Source organism: Anastrepha ludens, chromosome 4, assembly GCF_028408465.1.
Source record: "Anastrepha ludens isolate Willacy chromosome 4, idAnaLude1.1, whole genome shotgun sequence".
Classification (NCBI taxonomy): domain Eukaryota; kingdom Metazoa; phylum Arthropoda; class Insecta; order Diptera; family Tephritidae; genus Anastrepha; species Anastrepha ludens.
This window is the reverse complement of record NC_071500.1, coordinates 76,474,273-76,490,634: the sequence shown is the minus strand read 5'-3', so window position 1 is coordinate 76,490,634 and position 16,362 is coordinate 76,474,273. Positions and strand designations below refer to the sequence as shown.

Genomic DNA, 16,362 nt, shown 5'->3' with positions numbered 1-16,362 from the left:
ACTGGATGGATCTATCAAGAAACAAAATTACCACATCTGGGGTGAAGAAAACCCTCGAATAATTTCAGAAAAATCATTGCACTAAAATGTACTATTTGGTGTAGTTTTTGGACTGGTGCAGTAATTGGCCCGTTTTTAATAATGAAAATGAATATATCTATATATCTGCAAGGGGCGCCTTGGGCGCTATCACCAATTTCACTTGTATACATAGCTTCTTTGAGTAGGATTCCCTATTTCAGTGTTTCCAGGTAAGTTTTAACGGGTTTGGCAACGTGAGGCCGAGCGTTGTCATGTTGTAGAATCACTTTTTCATGCCTCTCCGCATATTGCGTCCGCTTGTCGCGCAGTGCTCGGCTCAATCGCATCAATTGAAGTCGATACCGATCCCCAGTGATGGTTTCGCTTGGTTTCGACAGTTTATAATTAATAACACCAGCTTGGTCCTACCAAATACATAGCATAACCTTCGCAGCGTGAATATTCGGCCGAGGCGACGACGTAGAAGCATGACCGGTCAATCGGGCAGTCCTTTGGATTGCTGTAATGAATCCATTTTTCATCACCCGTCACGATGCGATGAAGAAACCCCTTTCTTTTTTGCCGCTGGAGCAGTTGTTCACAAGCGAAAAAACGACGTTCAACATCCCTTGATTTTAACTCATAAGGAACCCAAGTCCCCTAGTTCTGAATCATTCCCAAAGCATGCAATCGCTTGAAAATGGATTGGCGGGTAACTCCTAATACTGAAGCAAGCTCTTCTTGCGTTTGACACGGATCCTCATTGAGCAATGCCTCCAATTCAGCGTCTTCGAAGGATTTTAGCCTTCCTTCACGCGGACGCTCGTCAACATTAAAAACACCGTCTTTGAAGCGACGGAACCAATCTCGGCACGTTGTTTCACTTAAAGCAGCATCTTCATAAACTTTTTGTAGCTCTCGATGCACCTCAGCCTCCGTTTTTTTTTTTCGAATGAAAGAGGAAAATCAACACTTTCCGCAAATGGCGATTATTCGGCACAAAATCAGACATTTTCAACCAAAAGTAAAGCCAAAAGTATATAATACCAAAACTAAATCACTAATGTGTCGAAGTAGTTTGTTTGCCATATGTGTAAGCTTGGTTTTTGACGTTATTTTTTTATGAGGAGCTTTTTCATGGCAGAAATACAGTCGGAGGATTGCCATTGCCTGCTAAGGGGCGACCGCTATTAGAAAAAAAATCGCTACGCACTTAAGCTTTCTGATTTATCAATATTTGCACAGAATAACAAAAATACTTTTGCTTGATAAAGATCGTGAAAATATTTTGTAAAGTGTGCAGATGAGTGGTTTTATAAAATGAAATTAAAATAGTGAAGAAGACGGAGTTAGAAGGAGGATACCAAATGTGTTTTAAATTTGGCTTTTCATTTATCAAAATTTGGATTCGGCCGCTACAAGCAAAACTTTAAATTGACTACACATTCTGAAAGTATTTGATACAATAGCCGAGGATGGTGGCAGAGAAAGACTTGGCTTCACTTGGCATTTCTAATTGACGTCGATTAGCATGTGGAATGAACAGCTGGCGCGCTCTGCTAAATTCGGCCTAAATCCCGTAAGCCGTTATCGCACCAATTAAGAAGAAGAAGAAGACATCAGCGCTATAGAACCAGCTCTATAACAAATTTAATTTCTTGCAAAAAGGTCAATATAATTTAATTTTCATACCTTTACATTAACATCTCAATTTTGATGCCAAGCCTCCGGCGTAAACTTTATGAAAATATGTACGTATGTATATGCATACATAATTTTGTATAGATTTCTCAATAAGATAGAAAATTGTTGATTGGGTGCTGATAGATACTAATGCTCAAACGCGATAAGTAAAGAAGTAGATATTCTGATAAGTAGAAGAGATCTCCCGACGGATATGGGTATGAATCAATAAATGCCTCTCATACAATGCTAAGAGGTATTCGCCCATTATTATATTTTTTATTGACTAATTCATTACTTTTGCATTCGATCTCTTTTTTCTCGATAGATCATAGATACCTACTTCTTAAAAGGCTTAAAAGCAAAAAAACTTTATACGTGCTTGTACTTGGGCGCTTCCAAATAGTTTTTGAGACAAATAATTTAGTACAGTTCTTAAACATAGTACAAATAATTAACTGAAATTAAAACGCTATAAAAGGAAAAATCCATTAAAAAGGATAATAAATGGAAAGGAAAAATTGTTCGATATTAATATACATATAATTTATTTGTTCAAGGAAGTTGTACGCATTTCCTAAACTAATCAAATGAACTTTCAGCTAACATATTTTCATCTTAATAGTCACAGTTTTGATCGTTTACATAATTTGTGTTGAAAAATTTGTACTTTGACGGAGCAGTTCTGGACTTGTTTTCAAAGAGTCGTGGAACTCTACACACGAATATATAAAATTATCTTTCACCATAACAATTGATTTCAGTGTATCGACTCTTACTTGTGATTTTTCTGCGATCAACGCTTTGTTGACGCTTGAAAATACCCATTCCATTGAATCACTAGTCCCCGGCAAATACAAAATATATTACACAAACTAGGCTATCGCACTAGGCTATCACAGTGCAATCACTGTTTTCACCAAAGCCCACACATTATCTCTTGTCAACTTTTTAATTTTCTAGCCGCAGCAGTAATTGAGATAAATTTCGCTTGTAAAATTTAAAGACAGTTTTTTTAAAACCACTTCAGATTTAAGATTTTGATAAATTTCTTCTTGATAACCACAAAAATGAAATGTTGTAAAATTAAATAGGGGGTTCGACAATTTAATTGTTAGCAAACTTACTCCAGTCATATCCGTTAAATCACTCTTCATGATTAAATCTAATTTATTTTGATAAGAATTTATTATATTGTTATTATTATATTGACGCAATGGAAATCAAATGGCCAAAGAGCTAAAGATATCTGAGCATATAGTAAAATTCGACGAGTTACAAAAAGCACACGATGTTACACCACAGCAAAAAAAAATTGGCCTGGAAAGACCAAATAGACCTCGAAAGACTCCTCTTACTCTCAAATGAACAGTCCATAAACTCGCAAAATTATCTGTGAAATGTTTTCAAAGCTGCTCTGAAGCCGTGGGTACTTAAAAAATTCGATCGTGGACTGCGGACATTTCAACAAAACTCGGCCTCATCTCTCAAAGCACGTACGAATCAAGAATTTCTAAAAAACAATACTCTACACTTCATTTCATTGACCAAATGGCTTTAGAACTCCTCAGACGCAAACCTGATGGACTTCCCCAATTAGTTCATTTCGGAGAGTATGCACGATTTGGTGTAATATTGCAGAAATGCCAGAGATGGTTTGCAAGTTTATTTGGTCCCATTGAAGTCTAGATATTTGTAAAAACCGTATTTGAAGTTCGATTCGGTTCACATTCAGAATGTAAATTAATATTTTTACAAAAAATAGATCCCCCAGATAGCGCAGGAGTAGGATAGAAAATTGTGTTTATGGTCCGATTAAAATCGGGAATAAATTTTAGTACCTAAGACATAATGTTTTTGCATAATATTACCCTACTTAGTGGCATTGGAGGGTAGATATTAAAATAAATATTTATGGTTCGAAATGAAGCAACTATCTCGGCGATCGAGACTTAATCAATTAAAATTTTATATTTACGTAAATATTAAGTAAATGAGACTATATAGTAGTATTTATTGCATATAAAAGAATTCGAAATTGCACGGAAAACCTTTCCATAATAAGTTTTACGAAAACCCCGCATAATAGAAACCTTTATTATTTCTTGTACGCAACTTTTTTATATGCAAAAGTACTTTACTTATAAATAACATAAATATCGATTGATACTTTTATGAATGCGAATCGTTAATTATCCTACTGAATTTTTGAATTACTTGGACTTGCCTGGAATGCCACCACAAACTTCAATATAATAATTTGTATTATTCAACGGAAATTCTTTTTTTCAAGTTTCGTTTGAATTTTACAAAAGGAAATGCATAAGGAAATGTATAAGCAAAAAATCTTGGAGGTTAAGTCATGTTGCATGGATGGTGTTTGGCACAAAATATGGTCTGAATGTGTTCACCGAATATGCGCGGCAGAAGTTGATGGTACACCAGCTGTTCGTCATGAAATTTCTAGTTTAGCTATTGTAGATAGTTTAATTGTAAAGGTATGAAGGAGACTGACATAAATGAATTGCTAAGCTCGCACAACCAAGAAAAACTATTGCAACTGATGCTTTCCATTTCAATTCAACCGGGCTATTCGGGTCATGTTCTTCGATTTCGATGTAACTTAAATATGTTGCTCTCTGGTCGAAATAATGAGACACGTATTTTTTAGTTCGCCCGAAAAAAATTTTTTTCAAGAGTTATCGGCAATTTTGTTTTTCGCCTCAAACTCGATTTGTTTTAATTATATAAGAAAAAATTTTTTTTAAATGCCCATAACTTAGTCAAAAATGAACCGATTTTAATAATTCTGGGTTCAAAATGATCGTAATTACTTACACAAGCGACTTCATGTAGAAACAGTTGCAAAAAAGTAGTTGAAAATTTTTTATTTAGCAGAAAAGAAAAAAAATTTAAATTTTTTCAAAATTCAATATTTCAAAAAGTGTATTTTTTTTTTTTATAACTTTTTGCAAATCAAAAAAACATCTCAAACTTTAATTGAGCTGCATGCCTAGTAGCTAAAATGAGTTGTTTTTGAGTAATGAATTTTTGAGTAAACACCCTGTTTCGCACTTTTTGTTTTTTGCAAAATAAAAAATTTTCAACTACTTTTTTGCAACTACAGTGCACTCGCGATAACTCGAACTAATTAAAACAGGCGCTGTTCGATTTATCGAATTTGTTCGACTTACCAATTGAGTGTGCTATGTTAAAAAAACAGTCATCGATATCGATTTTTCGATCGATTGTTGAAAATGGAAGCCAGTAGAAAATTTCTGTAGTATAGTTTCGTTATACGAATTACATTTTGGTCCATTGGCTGGATCAATGGTGTCACATTCGGCGGCATAAACATAGTTAAAATTAAACCATCCTCGGACTTTAATTCGATTTCGTTGGGATGTGATGGGGCATTATCAATTAGAAGAAGAGCCTTCTCAGGTAGTCCCCATCTTTCAAATTTTTTCTTACCTAAATATTAAAGTCATTTAACTTGGTTAAAAAAATTGTTTTAATGAATCTGGATTTTACCTGCGGCACGAACGAATTATGAAACCAGTCTTTGAAAATCGCCGAAGTCATCCAGGCTGATTTGGAATTTTTGTACTCCACCGGACAGTTAAAATTTTTAAAAACACGAGGATTTCTTGCTTTGTCAATAACGAGAAGTTTAAGCTTATGGTTGCCGGTAGCGTTAGTGCAAGCCATAAATTGCCTTATCTTTCTTTTTTATAAGACTTATGGTGGACTTGGCTACCCCATATTCCTTCGCTAGAGAAGTAACACTACGTCCACGTTTAATTTTGTTAAGGACTTCAGCCCTCTCTTTTAATGTTAAACACTTCAACCTTTTACGATCCATTACTCACGTGCACTGATATACTACAAATGACAAATTTAAAGCAATTTGGTCAATGCAAGATGTTGTTCCCAGAAAACTAACGGGATATTAACGCCGAAATATTCATATGGACAATACACTAGTATACATATAATTTATATACATATGTATCTATGTACAAAATGTACATGTTTGAAAAGAATGTGTGTACAAATAAATTTGTTTTTTTGTTCGAGTTATAGCGCTTTTTTATTGTTCGAGTTACAAAGAAGTCAATAGGGGAAAAAATGTGTTCGAGTTAGCACGTCGTTCGACTTAGCGGCTATTCGAGTTACCGCGAGTGCACTGTATTTCTAAATGAAGTCGCTCGTGTAAGTAATTACGATTATTTTGAACCCAGAATCATTCAAATCGGCTTATTTTTGACTAAGTTATGAGCAATTAAAAAAAATTTTCTTATATAGATTCTTTCCATTTCAATTCAAAAGGGCTATTCGGGACATGTTCTTCGATTTCGATGTAACTCAAATATGTTGCTCTCTGGTCAAAATAATGAGACACGTATTTTTTTGTTCGCCCGAAAAAAATTTTTTTCAAGAGTTATCGGCAATTTTGTTTTTCGCCTCAAACTCGATTTTTTTTAATTATATAAGAAAAAAGTTTTTTTAAATGCCCATAACTTAGTCAAAAATGAACCGATTTTAATAATTTTGGGTTCAAAATGATCGTCATTACTTACACGAGTGTTTCATGTAGAAATAGTTGCAAAAAAGTAGTTGAAAATTTTTTATTTTGCAAAAAACAAAAAGTGCGAAACAGGGTGTTTACTCAAAAATTCATTACTCAAAAACAACTCATTTTAGCTACTAGGCATGCAGCTCAATTAAAGTTTGAGATGTTTTTTTGATTTGGAAAAAGTTATAAAAAACAAAAAATACACTTTTTGAAATATTGAATTTTGAAAAAATTTAAATTTTTTTTCTTTTCTGCTAAATAAAAAATTTTCAACTACTTTTTTGCAACTGTTTCTACATGAAGTCGCTTGTGTAAGTAATTACGATCATTTTGAACCCAGAATTATTAAAATCGGTTCATTTTTGACTAAGTTATGGGCATTTAAAAAAAATTTTTTCTTATATAATTAAAACAAATCGAGTTTGAGGCGAAAAACAAAATTGCCGATAACTCTTGAAAAAAATTTTTTTCGGGCGAACAAAAAAATACGTGTCTCATTATTTTGACCAGAGAGCAACATATTTAAGTTACATCGAAATCGAAGAACATGACCCGAATAGCCCGGTTGAATTGAAATGGAAAGCATCAACTGGAATTGCAATTTGCTAATGAAGATGATGACAGCGACCCTTCAATAGAAATCTCCAAAGAACAAAATTTAACCTCCAAACAAATTTCCAAAGCAATGTGTTTGATTGACGAAGCTATGCAGATTTTTTAAAAAACGACTCTGACAGCGGAAGGAGTTTTAAAGTGGCCCAGGCGATAGCTACGAATATTAATTGCTACATGAAAATTTATTTTACGTTGAAAAAAAAGCTCTTCAACAACCATGGGACCAATTTCTTGTGAAAGAAAGCCGGCTTACGACAACAGCCACTATGGGCTCATCAGACAGTGATTAATTTTAACTTTGTTTTTCATAAATTAATTGAATAGTTTATTTTGTTTTAATTGAATACATTTTTTTTTGTATGCATGTACTAAAATATTATTATACAATAGATATTATGTTTTTTAAATGTTTACTTGCTTCAATTTTCTTTTTAAAAAGTAGTATTTTCGTAACCCTGGAACCTATCTTCTATCGTTTTGCTATATATACAATATATATATATATGTATATGTATATATATAATTGCCGCGTACACCCTTTTTGGGTGTTTTGCGGAGCTATTCCTTCTATTTGTGGTGTACGTCTTGATGTTGCTCCACAAATTGGAGGAACCTACAACTTCAAGTCGACTCCGAACAACAGATATTTTTTGTGAGGAGCTTTTTCACGGCAGAAATACAGTCGGAGGTTTGCTATTGTCTGCCGAGGGGCGACCGCTATTAGAAAAAAACCTTTTCTTCATTTTGGTATTTCACCGAGATTCGAACCTACGTTCTCTCTGAACACCAAATGGTAGTCACACACCAACCCATTCGGCTACGGCGGTCGCTATAAAAAAATCTTAATTCACTTTGCGTCGTTTCAATTTGCGTCGTGTTTTTTTGGAACGTAACCACGACGCAAAGTAAGATATTGGTGTATATTTATTTAGTCAGCTACTGACAACATAGTAAACAAGCATTCTCGTATTTATAAGGTTAACACTGTTTTACTCCTACCTAAATTTCTTCATTTTTACTATATATGCTTTCAACTGAAACTCAACCTCAAAGTACTGTTAGCATCTGAGCACTCTTTCATTTAGTTCCATTGAAAAGCAGCTATTTACTATTTCAAGGATTCTCGAAGCTCTATTTCTCTGTTTTTGAATGTTTTATTAACAATGTACAGTTCTATAAGCACTTACACAGATAAAATATTGTTCTTGTATGTATGCTACAACATTTCATCTGCATTGAAGCCCATGCACATGCTCATAACTGCATACATACATGTAGGAAAACTGCTTAGATCTGCTATAATTGCTATTGCTCAACTCACGTTTATCTACGCCACCTCCAAAATGATTTTTTAATTTATTTCCATTTTCTTTTGAGCCAGTTAAGCAAATGCCCAGCCAGTGCCAGCAATATAACGTTTCTCATTGTTAGATTTACATACATAAGCTAAAAATATAGATTTGTTATTAATATTCTTGCTATTATTGTTTAAATTTTTACTTATGTATGCATATATTCGTATGCCTATTCTACATACAGCTATAATATTTAGTGTAAGTATTTCAATTTTTCAAAGCGTGTTTACAGAACCTTGGAAAGTGAAACATAAGTTAACTGTATTTTAGTTGACATTGTGAAAAAGCACGTAACGATAAACAGTCTAGGCGCTCTAAAGAATTAAGACAAATCTAGCTGGCTAGCGCATTTGTATTGTATTAGCACACATACACTGAAAGCTTGAAGAGTTAAGTTGACAAACAGACGAAACCGGGATCGTGAAATACTCGGGGTGACCGAAACCGAAGTAGAAAAGAAATAACATTCGAACCGAAGTAAAGTTTATTTTCTCAGACTGCCTGACGTATTAGGAACATATACAGATGCATATATGTGTACATGTATGTATACATCCAGATGCTGTTGAAACGCACATCCACCCCCTTTAGTCGCAGTGTTATCACCTTCTGAAACCGTATCTATCACAAACAGTATTCTATACAAAGTTTGCATAATATTTTTCGTTTTTGTTACAGTACAATCCAGTTTTAAAGTTGTTGCTGTGGTTAATTTTATTGCTGTTAGTATCGTTTAGTTTAGTTTTTGCATTCACATTATTTTTGTTTAGAATACGAGGCGTAGCAAGTGCACCAGTCAATGTCTAGGTCATCGCATAGAATGCATACACTTGCACGCATACATAGGAATGTATGTACACGAATATGACTGCGATTATATTAAAATGCATTGAATTTTAGAATGGAATAGAAAAGTGTATTTGCGTAAGTGTGTGGTAGTGTAAACAATCATTATGAAAGTAATCTCGCCACCTCGCTACCAAATATGAAATCAATACATACGACAGAGTACGCTAAGACAGAAACAAAATTAAACAAATTAAAAATAAGCGAAACCATTTTCCGCAATATTTAAATATCAAGGGAGTATCATTCAAGCCAAAAACCCAATATTTTATATCCCATGCTTCTACATAAATTGGCAATGGTAGAGCGTACAGTAATACATAAATGAACAGAACCGAACAGAAACGAGAACATTTCACATTTACTGAGTTTTGATCGATAGCAAGTTTTGGTAACAATGGAGCCTATTTTTAATTTTCCACCAATTTCTCCATAATTTTCTTCGGCATACTTTAACGAACCTGATTTGATATCCTTCCAACAGTTTTTTAACAATTGATCACTAATTTCAAATGTCTACATCAATTATAAATTTTTGTCATTTTTGTTATCTCAATTCTTCTCCACTCTTTCTTTAACATACCTTGGGGTCGAAAGCGACCCCATTTTAGTTCGTCTGGCCAGATTAAAAGTTTCCGTCAGTAGCAGTATAAGAAGATACATATGTTTGTATGTAGGCATTACTATTTATCCTCATCGAAACCTCCTGGGTATGACTACGTACCTATGTATACAGTACCATACCTGTTTTAGAATTACTTAATATGAAGCGTTTCGAGCCGCATTATCTTCATTTGGAAAGTTCTACGTCTGATATAGCTTCTGATATGGTAAACCTGATCAGATTTCCTTAGTATTGTTAAATCCTTGTAAGACTCCCAATGTTGAATTTTCTAGGCTAATGTTGAATTTTCGTCGAATTTAAAGCCAATTCGTAAACTCAAATTTGGCTGCAGGAAGAGATACTATTCGACGCTACATCTATTTTATAAGGTATTGGTATCTCTAAATAGCTCTTACTGACATCGGGCGAGATCATTAGCTCTGAACTATTCGAAATTAATAAATGTTTTAAATATAACGACTCGCTTTTGTGCGATGTTTTCAATTTCGTGTTAGTAATTGCGGTCCGCAGTGTCAGAGAGAAAATACTACGCTATGCACTCTTTGCTAGCCGAGTTGATATCGTGCCACGCTCCTGCTCCAATTTGTGGGGCGCATCTTGTTCTTCCACAAACAGAGGGGCCTACAATTCTTTGCCACCATCAAACGTTAGAATACTTTTTATGAAGTGATTTGTCTCGCGGGGGCGACCGCTATTAAGAAAAACCTTTTTATTATTGGGTGATTCGTGCAAGAGTCGGTTTCGAACACCCTCTTTACAGAATTGTAGTCACGGTAGGCCAAATCATTTGGGTACGGCGACTGGCGTCCCAATTATTGTAGAAGTAATAAATTCCAAGTTATGTATGTGTTTTCCCACTAGGGAACTATTAACAATGTCAACGAATATCTGTTTTCGATGGGTGCTACTTTTGGGCTCGATAGATCTTTCCTTTTTATATAGCACAGAAATACGGACTTACACATGCGGGCGTGCGTCTTGATGTTGTTCCATAAATGAAGGGACCTACATTTTTAAGCCAACCCATTCGGCGACGGCTTAATGTTAAGTAAATTCTGGATTATAAAACAAAAATTAAATTTTTGTATTTAAACTTAATTGAGTTAAATTTCTATAGTACCACAGAATTTAATAACTTTACCTGTAGAAAGCATTAAGTAGACTTTGCTGGTATTGTGTTCAATTGTTGCTCACCATTGCAGATTGCGTTATTTCCGTTATTGTATTGCCACCAATTTTTGCTACGAGTCAGCACTAAACTATTTCTTTTGTTTTTTTATTTGAACTTCTCTCAAGTGGGTCACTAAATTTATTATTAAAAAAGCGAATCCACGCTTTAAACTCATATCGCATATTGGCTACTTTCGATTTTGGGGCGAGTATGAGTATTCACGTGTCGATTGCCAACTGAATTTTTACAATTACACATAACGTACATATTTGTATGCACATACACGAGCGATTTTTGTTCATCGTGGATTTATTCTAATGATTTGTCAAAGCAAAAAAAACACAACTAAAATACTAAAATACATAAGTTTCCCGACTACAGGCACAATAGGTAATCTTCCCTTAGAAGGCAATAAAGAAATAATTTTGTTGAGGTTTTTGAGGTGAAGGCACATGAGCCATTGGCGATATAGAATGGTAATGCTTTGGAAAATTTTTCAAATACTTTTTGAAAAAAGACTTGGTTTCATTCGATTTAAGCTTAGTTTTTTAATTAATATTAATTGTAGGAGTAATGCCAAAATTTAGATTCCAATAAAACCAAAAATAAATATAATATATGTACTCGTATTGTACGAAAACTGAGTAAAATTATTCACTAAAGTATTTCACTAGCTAGTCAATAAAACTTTAAAGTAAGTAGAGCTGATGCCAATTTCCGTAGTTGTAGTTATATCAATACCTGATCTAAACTTACCAACCACTTACCGTGTAATGATCAAAGCAAATTTGAACAAATCCATTCCATTTCCATTGGATCCCACGGAGCATAGAATACAGCACCATGTAGAGAATACAGAGTGTCGCCAACATCAGACCGTTAACCGGCTCTCAGTGATTTTAAAGAAATCAGCTGATTTGCTAACGTAACCGGTTTTATAACAGCTGTTTGTTTATGAAAAAAATTGAGATTATGTTGGTAATATACGAAAAAAATCAACACAGCCACCAATCATATTACTTTCTTGTCGTCTGAACAACGTCATAGATGACACAACGAGTGATTGGACTAGAGTGAAATGAGCGGGAAAAATTCTGCAGCTGAATCCCCGATGACGTGGCAGCCGAAGTTACTCTCCCAATTTTGCTTCGGATGGTCAAATCTTGTAATCTATCTTCCTTGGAGTACAGAAGGCTTTGCGGACCGTGAGCCGCTAACCCACTGTCAGTGAATATGACAGAATCAGCTGATTTGATTACGTGATTTAGGAGTTTTGATTTCATTTTTGTGTACAATTAATTTAATTAATATTACGAATTTCACTGAACGTTTTGCTTCATAATTTGTGGTTTCTACGCTTTTTGTTATGAAAAACTTGTTAAATAGAATTGTGGCGTGTTGAATAATTGCAACAACAACAATATGAAGTAAGGCAATTGCCAAAAATAGGTCTAAGCTGCAAAAATCAAGCACATACATATGTATGTTGCGGGAATGAACGTTCTTCGTGGTGGTTCGCAGAGAATTATAGTAATTATTCCGTTGTAAACGAAAAAACAGAGAACTGTTGCGAACTACAAACGACTTATAAAACCTGCTACAGTGGATGAAGCTGCGAAACATTTTCATTGAGGCCATTAAACGGTAGGCCCACGAGGAAGATGGAAATTAAATGAGCTGGTTAATGCTCCCTTAGGTACGAAGTGAACAGATGATTGGTATTACGGTGTCTATTCTCAGACAGGTATGGGTTCCCTGATAACGGCGAAAATTTAGATAAAGGCCTGTCAGTAATTCGTCGGGTCCCATAACTGCCATGCTTATTTTTGGACCTCGCCAGTGAGTTCACGTGTGGTCGTAGTACTCTACTATGGTTTTAACATTACCTTTAATTTGTTTGCTTAGCGAATGTAATAAAAACTACAAATGTATTTATATTTAAGCACATAGATATGTATGTATAGATTGCTATGTGTACTGTTAATTCAATGCATAAAATTAAATAATATTTTATCAATCTTCTTCGTAAAACTTAGAAACGTTTTTGGGTTCTGTTAAAAAAATGTATCTTTTAAAAATACATAGTTAATTTTTCGAATTAAATTTAAGGCTTGTATACAAATTTTTTAATCGTACTCACCTTTTAAAAGGGAAAAGGATTATTCCTGTGCCAAGGCCATATTTAAACTCCAACTGATATTAAAACGCTCATATGTTCATACAACGATCTAGCAATGATGGGCATGCAAACAATTCAATTAACGCGGTACCCAGAACGTCACTTATTCAATTTAGTGCAATATTTCATTCCTGATCGATATTAAACTGCATATATATTTTGGTAGAATGGATTCCGTATTATTTCGATGTTTTTAAATTTATTATATCATATTTATTCGTCACACATATGCGATTGTCAGTTGGCGAATTGCAAAGAAGAAATAACCCCAATAACAACCATTTGACAACAACAGTAATGACAACGACCGAACGGTACAGTGGCAGAGGCAGAGGCAGAGTCCACAGTAGCGTAGAAACCAAAGGCACTTTCAGTGCATGTCGCAGCAGCAGTACGGCGGCTCTGCGTGACGAATGCAACGACAACTACTACAATAACAACCGCCAAAGCGATAAAACGGCAGTGACAGTCGTTTTGACTGTCAATAGCTGGTCTGCACGGCAGTGGCAGTAGCGGTGGCAGTGGCGTAAAAAGCCGTCCGAGGTCGTACTCTTCCACTCTCACTCACGCGGCAGCGTTTAAACAGCAGCACACTCTGTCGTTGACCCCGCGCGATGTGATGTGATGTGATGTATTGATATCGCATGCAATATTAGGTTTATTGCCCTTGGGGTAGATGAGGTTCGCACGAACCGAATTCATTCACTTTGCATACATGCACACATAAATCGATGAGAATATGCCCCGCTTTTGTATCTTATTACTTTTTTATAAAAACCAATAAATTGCACTAACACACACTCATATGAATATTTTTGAGCTGCATCCAGATTAAAAGTTAATGACAAATTTTCAACGTATTTTTTGAGTTATTCACAATTAAACATTTTATTATTCTTATACATATAATTGCCTAAATTTCCTCGATACATATTTCTGATTTCGCTAACATCCCGAATTGCTGATTAATTTACGCGAAATTATTGTATTTGTTATTATATTGTCTGCTTTTCATTAATGCTAAAATGAAAACAAATAAACACACATTCAAATACATATGTATATTTATGTATGTGTACAAGCTTACAAGTATGCATATGTACACATGCATGTAGATTATAAAAAGCTCGACTAGAGGTAAATGGCAAATGCATTTCACGTTTCCTCTTGCAGTGGCCGTGGCATTCACACAAAACTCAGTGACTAAAACGGCGGTAGCAGCGACGCTGACGCGTTCGAGGCACCGCTCAGGGACTCGTCAATTGTTGGTGCGCGAGCGTGCGACCGAATGACTGCAACGGCATCGACGCCGATGGCCAACAAAAACAACGAAATTTTTATTCGTGTATTATAAAGTAAAACCCATGTGTTACGCGATTGCCAATGCTGTTATTTCTATAGTTGATACCGATTACGAATAATGATGGTGATGATTGTCATGATAATGATGATATTGAAGTTGATCGTGCAGCCAACTAGCCGACTGACTGGTCGAATAAAGTCTTTCAGCAGTGCTCACTGGCTTCAATTTGTGTTGTAGCTGTTGCAGCGGGTGTTTTTCTGGCAGAGCGAATGCCGCTCGCTGTTGGCTTGGCGACTGGCTTGATGGTGGGTGTCAGTGACACCTTCGCGTAAGCAATAATATTGCGAAAAGTTCAAAATTCGACGTTACGTAGCCTTTTTTTTTTTGTCATAATTGGTTAAAACAAAAAAGGATTTCGAAAAAATTTCCGCGAAAATTACAGATTTTATACATCTGGAATTAGGTTTGTAGGTATATATATTTGTTTATCTCGAAAACTTTTATAACGAGACATTTTTATTATTACAAATTATTTACACAATCTTTTATTATATTTAATACAATTCATAACATTGACAGTCTCCGAAAACGTTTACTGCTAGGTAATTTATTAATTATGAATTTATAAAACTTTAGGACGAGAAAATTAATTGTAAACAAATAAAAAGAAATAAAAAATTAGTGTTGATAATACCTTGAGTTTAAATGGGCTTGCACTAAAAATAAAACCCCTTTTTTCATTCATTCACTCTTATTTTTTATTACACAGGCATGTACATACATACATATGCACAGAATTAAAATTTCGAACCTTTTTTTATACGAAGCTTTTAATTTGTAAAAATATGCGTCACAGGAAGGCACAACAAATACTTTTTATTTAAATGTTATTTTACAATTTTTGCTCTATCATTACGATGTTTTTAGTTGTTGTAGTAGTAGAAAATATTTTAACACGAGCAGCTTACAGATTAGCGAGCAAATTTTATCTCACGTGAGACGTCATTGATGTCAATACCAACGACATTATGTCCAACAAATAAACGTCCGATTAACGGTAAGTCGGTACCGCCGTAAAGTTGCAATTGTATTTGCGCGCGAGTGCGGAACAAATGTTTATAATTGCCCCCGAAAATGCAACTTAAAATGCGAAATCGAAAACATAAGCGAAACGATGCGATATCAAATCAGCAAATATACGACGATGGGCGCAGAAATAAAAATAAAAAAAAACTAGCCGGAAAACTCGCAAATACCCGTCCGCTAAACTTTTACGCGCTCAACGAATTAATCCACGTCTATTTGCAACAACCGTATTTTGTCGCAGTCATTCGAAGACTGAAGTCTCGCCGAGACCAAGTAAACATTGTCTGTGTTGTGCGCGGTTGGCGAAATCCATAAACAACTGCGGCAACAACATGCCAATGCAGCAGCAGTAGCAGCAGCAATGATAACATCGTGAGCGAACATAGCTCTACCAAATACTGCAGTTTGCATATACATACGTACGTATATACATATGTACATATAATATTTTGAGTATTTAGCAGAATACTCGCGCTTGCTCCCAGTGGGGCAATATTTCGTAGAGCGTAGTACTCTTCAGTCGAACTAGTGAAGCAGTCGACGTCGAATTGCGCGCATACACAATCAAGCTTCAAGTTCATCAACTGAACTTCAAAGCTTTACTGACTGCCTGCCAACCAACCACGTCTATAGCGTTTCGCAGGTACTTGGCGCACACCGTCATCGCCGCCACCTTCAGGTTCAAAAACATTCGAGCGTCTGTGTGTTTTAGTCAACATCAACTTGCGCTGCATTGAAATACGATTATATGTGCTCACTCTCTCGGTTGCAGTTTTCTTCTCTTTCATAAACAATATTGAACGTAAGTGAGAAATTCTTATGATGGCCTTTAGCAATTTGGAGTTCCAATAGGGTTTTGCAGCCAGCTGTAAATGAGTTATTTAGTATAACGGCCTTGT

At 35.1% G+C, this 16,362-nt stretch overlaps 1 protein-coding gene across 4 annotated transcripts in view; it reads right to left on the bottom strand.

Annotated features, from left to right (window-relative positions):
* LOC128859881 (ecdysone-induced protein 74EF-like) overlaps positions 1 to 15,811 on the bottom strand; it is a 190,221-nt gene extending 174,410 nt beyond the window's left edge. For 2 of the 4 annotated variants that reach the window (XM_054097012.1, XM_054097015.1), the window contains exons 1-2: positions 15,072 to 15,811; positions 13,036 to 14,094 (exon numbers count right to left, since the gene is read on the bottom strand). The gene's annotated coding sequence lies outside the window, so the exon portion shown is untranslated. Of the gene's footprint in view, positions 1 to 13,035; positions 14,095 to 14,562; positions 15,044 to 15,071 lie in introns of those variants that run through there. The other 2 variants (XM_054097013.1, XM_054097014.1) reach the window with 2 other exon arrangements.
* Positions 15,812 to 16,362: the final 551 nt, after the last annotated feature.